This window comes from Nicotiana tabacum, chromosome 16, assembly GCF_000715075.1.
Source record: "Nicotiana tabacum cultivar K326 chromosome 16, ASM71507v2, whole genome shotgun sequence".
Lineage (NCBI taxonomy): Eukaryota > Viridiplantae > Streptophyta > Magnoliopsida > Solanales > Solanaceae > Nicotiana > Nicotiana tabacum.
The window spans coordinates 119,227,009-119,235,280 of NC_134095.1; positions in this window are offsets into that span (position 1 = coordinate 119,227,009).

Sequence of the window (8,272 nt, forward strand, 5' to 3'; positions counted from 1 at the left end):
CAACACCAGCTAACCAACTCAAGTCCCATTTAATTGAGAAGTTTGGTTTCTGCTTCTTACGTACAGCTAGGACAGGGTATCGAGTCAAGTTGAGCCGAGCAGCTTTTTATGGTGCTGAGCGGAGCCGGAGTCACATAGGAAGCAATGACTTCCTTTGAGAACCACCCCAAGTGGTTGTGGCCATTTTTCAGGCTCTCGGGGATGGTTTTCCATCATTGTCCTAGTAACTATAATCCTCTGTATTAAGCCGTGAGTAGATTCAGGAACATCTCAAGAAACAGATTAAACTTTTACTCTGCCATTCACTTTTTATCTCCCACGGTACACGACTTGAAAACATAGATTGCAGAATCGACTATAACAATAAACTTTTACTTCTGCCGGATGCTACCTAAATTAAGTAATCTCAATAGCTCTTCTTCTTCCAATATCATAGATTTCTCTATTTTTTATCTGAAGCATGGAAGATATTAGATATATCACGAAAGGAATCATACATATCATACTCGGCTTGCCTTTTAATAAGAGACCTCAAGCTTATTTAATAAATTTCTTAGATAGTTTTGTTTGAAGCTTATTCTTTTCACTTTTTCACACTCAATAATTAATTTTTTGATGTTTTTTTTACAATATTACCGATCCATTTAATCTTTGTTGAAGCACTCTTGACCTTTGGTAAGATTTTCTTAATTTTAATTTTGAGAAACTTATTTCATATGACCGTCAATATAACTCACTCATATATCATTGCCTTCCAAAGTAACAATCATGTGGGAATTTGTGTTTTACAAAGATGCTAAACTAGGGCTGTTCATTCGGATCGGATATCCGAAATCCGAACCGATCCATTCAATTTTGAATTTCGGATTTCGAATTGGATCGAATTTCGGATTATGTTTATTAAAATTTCGGATTTCGGATCGGATTTTGGATTGGTATATTTTAATCCAATCCAATCCGAAATCCAAAATTATTAGGACATGTATAAATACTACACTTTAATTTACATCAACCTCCAAGTTATTACCTTTACAATTGCTAGATTTAGCTATATTGGCACCATAATACTCTCATAATTGCATAAACATGAATTTTTCTTAATGCATTACCTCTTTTACAAAGAAAATATACATATTAGTTTAACTTTGAGGCATAATAATACGATCCGATATCCGATCCAAACTTTAAAATCCGATCCGATCCGATATAATTCGGATCGGATTCGGATTGCATTTTCTAGAATCCGAAATCCGAAATTCCAATCCGAAATATGCTAAATCTGATCCGATCTGATCCGTGCACAGCCCTATGCTAAACAAATCAGATATGTCTTTTTACAATCTAGTTAGCTTGAAGCATACCTACAGATACCTTGAAAGAAAATATCATACAAAGTTAGAATTGTAAAAAAAAATTATTCAAGTTGGAGTGACAATAAATAGGAAGAAACGACAGATTTAATTGCCTTTCACTTTCATAATTATTTGAACCAACTCCATAAAAAGACAATATTAATAATAGCAATTTAATACTCCCTCCGTTCCAATTTATGTGAATCTGTTTGACTGGGCACGGAGTTTAAGAAAAAATGAAGACTTTTGGAATTTGTGGTCCTAAACAAGTCAAAAAGGGGCCAGAGTATTCGTGTGGTTATAAAAGCTTCTTATAAAGGGTAAAATTGTAAGTTTAAGCTAAATTGTTTCCAAATTTAGAAAGGGGTCATTCTTTTTTGGAGCAAACCAAAAAGGAAATAGGTTCACATAAACCGGAACGGAGGGGATAATAAGTACAATAATTATTCAAAATATGAGTAGAGTAGCTTTTGAGGCCTCTAATTTTGTGAGGCCTGAAGTGGTTGCTTGGGTGTTAAGCCGCATCTGCACTCTGCTAGGTAGTTCCACATTTGACTCCAAGAACTATAACAACCTCAAAATGAACAAAGAACTGGGAAGTTAGCTGGTCCTACATCGTAATTTCCTATTTTCTCGCTGGGTGTGAATCTATCTTGTGGCATACTCTTGAGAGAGTGCTTTTCCTTTTAACTTTTTTTCATTCGTGGAGCTCTATCATCAAATTTTTTCTTAAATCTTACATATCAGATACATGAACCCCATCTCTACAATGATTTACCGCTCTTTTATTGCAGCATAATCATGGAGATTTGTTTTTATGTATCAGCATGATGGGTCCAGCCCCAAAAATAAAAGAAATAGAAAAAGAAAACAAAAAGAGAAATCAGACACCAAAACTTATTTTGGCCAAATCTTGTTTTGTATGGTGACAACTTGCCTTTGTAGAGCAAGTTGGCAGATGCAATTTACAATTGCAAATTGTAGGTAAATCAATTCTTATTGGTTGAAGTTGGCATCAGACACTCCTATAAATAGAAGCCTTTAGTTTCTCATTTGAACACACATAAGAAGAAATCTCATATAAAGTGTGAGATAGGAAATAGTTTATGGAGAAAAAGCAGAGAGTGTGAGTAATATTGTAGTGAGGTGGTAATCTCAATAGAGAGTGTAGTGGTTCCTTGAGTATTTATTCAAGACTACATGGTGTAAAATTCCTCATTATAGTGGATTACTTTACTCCTCTCGTGCCCTTGATTTTTTTACCCTTATTGAGAAGAGTTTATCACGTTAAAATCTTTGTGTTTTTGTTGTTCTTTTTATTCTTGTTGATTATCGTACTTCGGTACTAGATTATTATTCCGTTGTTATTACTGTGAATATTATTCTATGGGGTTTATTCCCAACAACTAGTATCAGAGCATATGTTCTGCTCGTTCATATAAATACTCTTCACGATCAGTAGTACTGTACTCGGTAAAAAATAAAATATCCGGATTAAAGTACAAAGTAATAAAATTCAACGGGGATAGTAGTTTGTCAATATGGAAAAGAAATATGAGGGATCCACTCATCCAACAAGGATTACACAAGGTATTACACAGTGATGCCAATAAACCTGATAACATGAAAGCTGAGGATTAGGTTGACTTAGATGAAAAAGCTGCTAGTGCAATCAGGTTACAATTATCAGATGATGTGGTAAATAACATCATTGATGAAGATACTGCATGTAGCATTTGGACAAGTCTGGAAAGCCTATACATGTCCCAAATGCTAACAAATAAATTGTACCTGAAGAAGCAGTTATACGCCCTACATATGAGTAAAGGTACAAATTTTTTATCACATTTAAATGTGTTTAACGACTAATCGCGCAGCTTGCCAACCTCGGAGTAAAGATCGAGTAAGAGGATAAAACCATCTTGCTCTTGAACTCATTGCCATTTTCGTACGATAATTTTGCAACAACTATCCTACACGGTAAAACCACTATTGAGTTAAGAGACGTCACATCGGCTCTTCTACTCAATGAGAAGATGAGAAAGAAGCCTGCAAATCAAGGACATGTTCTCATCACAGAAGGTAGAAGCAGGAGTTATCAAAGGAGTTCGAGCAACTATGGTAGATCCGGAGGTTATGGGAAGTCCAAGAACCGATCCAAATTAAAAGCCAGAAATTACTACAATTGCGTTCAACCAGATCACTTCAAAAGAGATTGCCCAAATCTAAATAAGGGCAAAGATGAAAGCAGTGGCCAGAAGAATGACTAGAACAAAACAACCATGGTGCAAAACAATGATAATGTTGTTCTCTTTATAAACGAGGAAGAGAAATGCATACACTTAGCAAGTCCAGAGTCAGAATGGGTGGTTAACACAACAACATCTTATCATGCCACACCGTAAGAGAAAATTTTTGCAAATATGTAGCAGGTGATTTCGGCATCATGAGAATGGGTAACACGAGTTACTCAAAGATTGTGGGGATTGGTGACATTTGTATCAAAACAAATGTCGGATGCATATTTATTCTAAAGGACATGCGACATGCACCTGATTTACGAATGAACTTAATTTCGGGAATAATATTGGATCAAGATAGATGCGAGAACTATTTTGCAAATCAAAAGTGGAGACTCACCAAGAGATCATTGCTGATTGCAAAAGGAATTGCTTGTGGCACATTGTACAGGACAAATGCAGAAATATGCCGAGGTGAATTGAACGCGACACAATATGAGATTTCTTCATATTTGTGGCACAAAAAGTTTGGTCATATGAGCGAGAAGAGATTGCAGATTCTTGCCAAGAAATCGCTCATCTCTTTTGCCAAAAGGTACAATGGTAAAACCTTGTGACTACTATTTATTTGGTAAGAAGCATAGAGTCTCATTTCAGACATCATGTGAAAGAAAATTGAGTATATATTTGGTATATTCTGATGTTTGTGGTCCAATAGAAGTAGAATCGATGGGTGATAATAAATATTTTATTACTTTTATTAATGATGCTTCACGAAAAGTTAGGGTTTATATCTTGAAAAAGATCAGGTGTTTCAAATTTTCCAGAACTTTCATGCTCTGGTGGAAAGGGAGACGGGTCGAGAGCTAAAGCGTCTTGGAAATGACAATGAAGGCAAGTACACTTCTAAAGAGTTTGAAGAGTATTGTTCGAGCTATGGGATTAGACATGAAAAGATAGTTCCTAGAACCCCACAACACAAGGGTGTAGCTGAGAAAATGAACCACACCATTGTGGAGAAGGTGAGAAGCATGCTCAGAATAGGTAAACTGCCTAAGTCATTATGCGGTGAAGTAGTTCAGATAGTCTGTTACTTGATCAATAGGAGTCTATCAGTTTCATTGGAGTGATATCTCAAAGAGAGTTTGGACCAATAAGGAGTTTTCCTACTCATATCTAAAGGTGCACGGTTGCACAAATTTTGCACATTTATCAGAGGAGCAAAGAACAAATAAATTTGTTCCATGCATATTCATCGGATATGAAGATAAAGAGTTCGGGTACAGATTATGGGATCCTGTGAAGAAGAAGGTCATCAGAAGTAGAGATATAATCTTCCGAGAAAGTGAAGTTGGAACTGCATATGATCAGTCAGAGAAGGCCAAGAATGGTATAATCCCTAACCTTGTTACCATTCCTTCTACTTCTAACAATCTCACAAGTGCAAAAAGTAGGACCAACGAGTTGCCAAGCGGGGGGAAGAAACCTGATGAGGTTATTGAGCAGGGGGAGCAACTTGATGATGATGTCGAACAAGTAGAGTACCCAAGTCAGGGAGAAGAACAACCTCAACCTCTGAGGAGATCAGAAAAGCCAAGGGTAAAGTCATGTGGCTATCTTTACACAGAGTATGTCCATATCAGTAATGAGGGGGAGCCATAAAATCTTAAGGAGGTATTGTCCCATCCAGAAAAGAACCGGCGGATGAAATCCATGCAAGAAGAGTGGAATCTCTATAGGAAAATGGCACGTACAAGCTGGTTGAACTTCTAAAGGATAAAATACCACTCAAATGCAAATGGGTCTTTAAACTCAAAAAAGATGGAAATGACAAGCTGGTCAGATACAAAGCTCGATTAGTGGTAAAAGGCTTCGAACAAAAGAAAGGTATTGATTTTGATGAAATTTTCTCACCTATTTTCAAAAATGACTTCTATTCGAATAATTTTGAGCTTAGCAGCTAGCCTAGATCTTGAAGTAGAGCAGTTGGACGTGAAAACTACATTTATTCATGGAGATTTGAAAGAGGAGATTTATATGGAGCAGCCAGAAGGATTTGAAGTAGCTGGAAAAAAACACACGGTGTATAAATTGAATAAGGGTCTTTATATGTTGAAGCAAACACCAAGGTAGTGGTACAAGAAGTTTGACTCATTTATCAAAAGTCAAACTTATATAAAGACATATTCTGATCCATGTGAATACTTCAAAAGGTTTTCTGATAATAACTATATTATTTTATTATTGTATGTGGATCACATGTTAATTGTAGGAAAAAAGATAAGGAGCTGATTGCAAAGATGAAGAAAGTTCTGTCCAAGTCATTTGATATAAAAGACTTGGTCCCAGCACAACAAATTCTGGGGATGCAGATTGTTCGAGATAGAACAAGCAAAAAGTTGTGTCTATCTCTAGAGAAATACATTAAACGTGTACTAGAACGCTTCATCATGAAGAGTGCTAAGGCGATTATCACACCTCTGGCTAGTCATATGAAGTTAAGCAAGAAGATGTGTCCTATAACATAAGAGAAGAAAGAGAGCATGACCAGAGTTCCTTATTCTTCAATAGTTAGAAGCCTGATATATGCAATGGTAGGCACCAGACTAGATATTGCTCATGCAGTTGGTGTTGACAACAGGTTTCTTAAAAATCCTGAAAAAGAACACTAGGAAGCATTAAAGTGGATACTCAAGTACCTGAGAGGTACCTCAGGGATTGTTTGTGTTTTGGAGAATCTGAGCCAATCTTGAAGGGCTATACAGATGCTAATATGGTAAGTGACATTGATAATAGAAAATCCACTACTGGATATTTGTTTACATTTTCAGGGAGAACTATATCATGGCAGCCGAGATTGTAGAAGTGTGTCGCGTTCTCTACAACTGAAGCAGAGTACATTGCCACTACTTAAGCTGGTAAGGAGATGATATGGCTGAAATGATTCCTTCAAGAGCTTGGCATGCATTAGAAGGAGTATATTGTCTATTGCGACAGTTAAAGTGCAATAGAATCGAGTAAGAACTCAATGTACCATGCAAGGACCAAACACATCGATGTAAGATATCACTGGATTCGAGAAAAGGTAGAGAGTGAATCTCTACAAGTCCTGAAGATTTCCACAAGTGAGAATCCTACATATATGCTGACCAAGGTAGTAGTACCAAGAGACTAGTCCGAGTTGTGCAAAGAACTTGTCGGCATGCACTCAAATTAGAACTCTGGTGCTACCTCCTTCCAGTGAATGAGTCTGGAGGGGGAGATTGATGGGTCCAGCCCCCCCCAAAAAAAGAAATAGAAAGAAAAAAAAAGAGAAATCAGACACCAGAACTTGTTTTGGCCAAATCTTGTTTTGGGTTGTGACAACTTGCCTTTGTAGAGCAAGTTGGCAGATGCAATTTGCAATTGCAAATTGTAGGTAAATCAATTTTGATTGGTTGAAGTTAGCAGCAGAAACTCATACAAATAGGAGCCTTTGGTTTCTCATTCGAACATACAGAAGAAGAAATCTCATAGAAAGTGCGAGATAAGAAATAGTCTGTGGGAAAAAGTGGAGAGTGTGAGCGCACTACTAAAAAGGGCCAATTTTCGACTGAAATTTCCGAGGGAAAAAAGTAGTCGGATGGTACAAGATAACATTGGGTGGAGACGCGTGCGTCAGACACATATGTAAAATTCTAACTTCATAATTATTTATGGTTTATTAATATTAGTTTGTTTACATAATAGTTATGTTTTTCATTTCAGGAAGATTATCATAAAAGGTTGAAAGAATGGCAACAAACTCAGTCTCCTTCAACTCAACCAACACCTGATGATATGGCTTCATTGTGGACAAAGGCAGCGGGTGGAGCAAACAAAGGCAGAGTCTACGAACCAGGAGTACATCGACCTACAGGTCATCCAAACCCACTCTTAGCCAATTCTTCTTCTCCTCAAAATCAAGAACAGATGAAAGATATAAGAAACGAAATTCGTGAATTGAAGCAACAATTGGACTCCCAATACGAAATATTTGTTAAGATGCAGAAGTTCATGCGTAAACATGGGCATGATTTATCTGATGATGAGGATGAACAAACTGAATCTGATGTGTAGTAGTTTAGTTGTGATGTTTTGGTTGATTGGTAAACTTGATTGTGAGAGACAACTTTATGTATTGCTTTTAAACTTGAATGTAGGCTACTATTTGGATGTTTTTATGCCCAAAATTGTTAGGTTTAAAGGTTGGTATTGTTGGTTTAAGTTGTGTTAATGGTTGGCATTGTTGGTTTAGATTTTGTTAATGTATTATTAATTTAGATTGTGTCAATGTATTGTTAGTTCGTACTATTGTATTAATGTATCATTGGTTTAGATTATTGTTAATGTATTATTGGTTGGTATTTTTTTTTGTTTGTGATAGTTTGACAGGTGGTGTAGCTCGAAATTGGGCAGAATTCTGCCCAGTTTTATACAAAATTTCGACGGAAACGGTCGGACAGCTCCCCAGATTAAATCATAAATTCTCAGATTTTTGACTGATTCGGTCGGAATTTTTTTTAAAAAAATAATATTCAAAAATTTTCGACGCCGTCGGAAATTAAATAAAATTTAATTTTTAATTATTAATTTCCGACTGATTCGGTCGAAAATTTTGAAAAAAATAATATTCAATAGTTTTCGACGGATTTCGTCGGA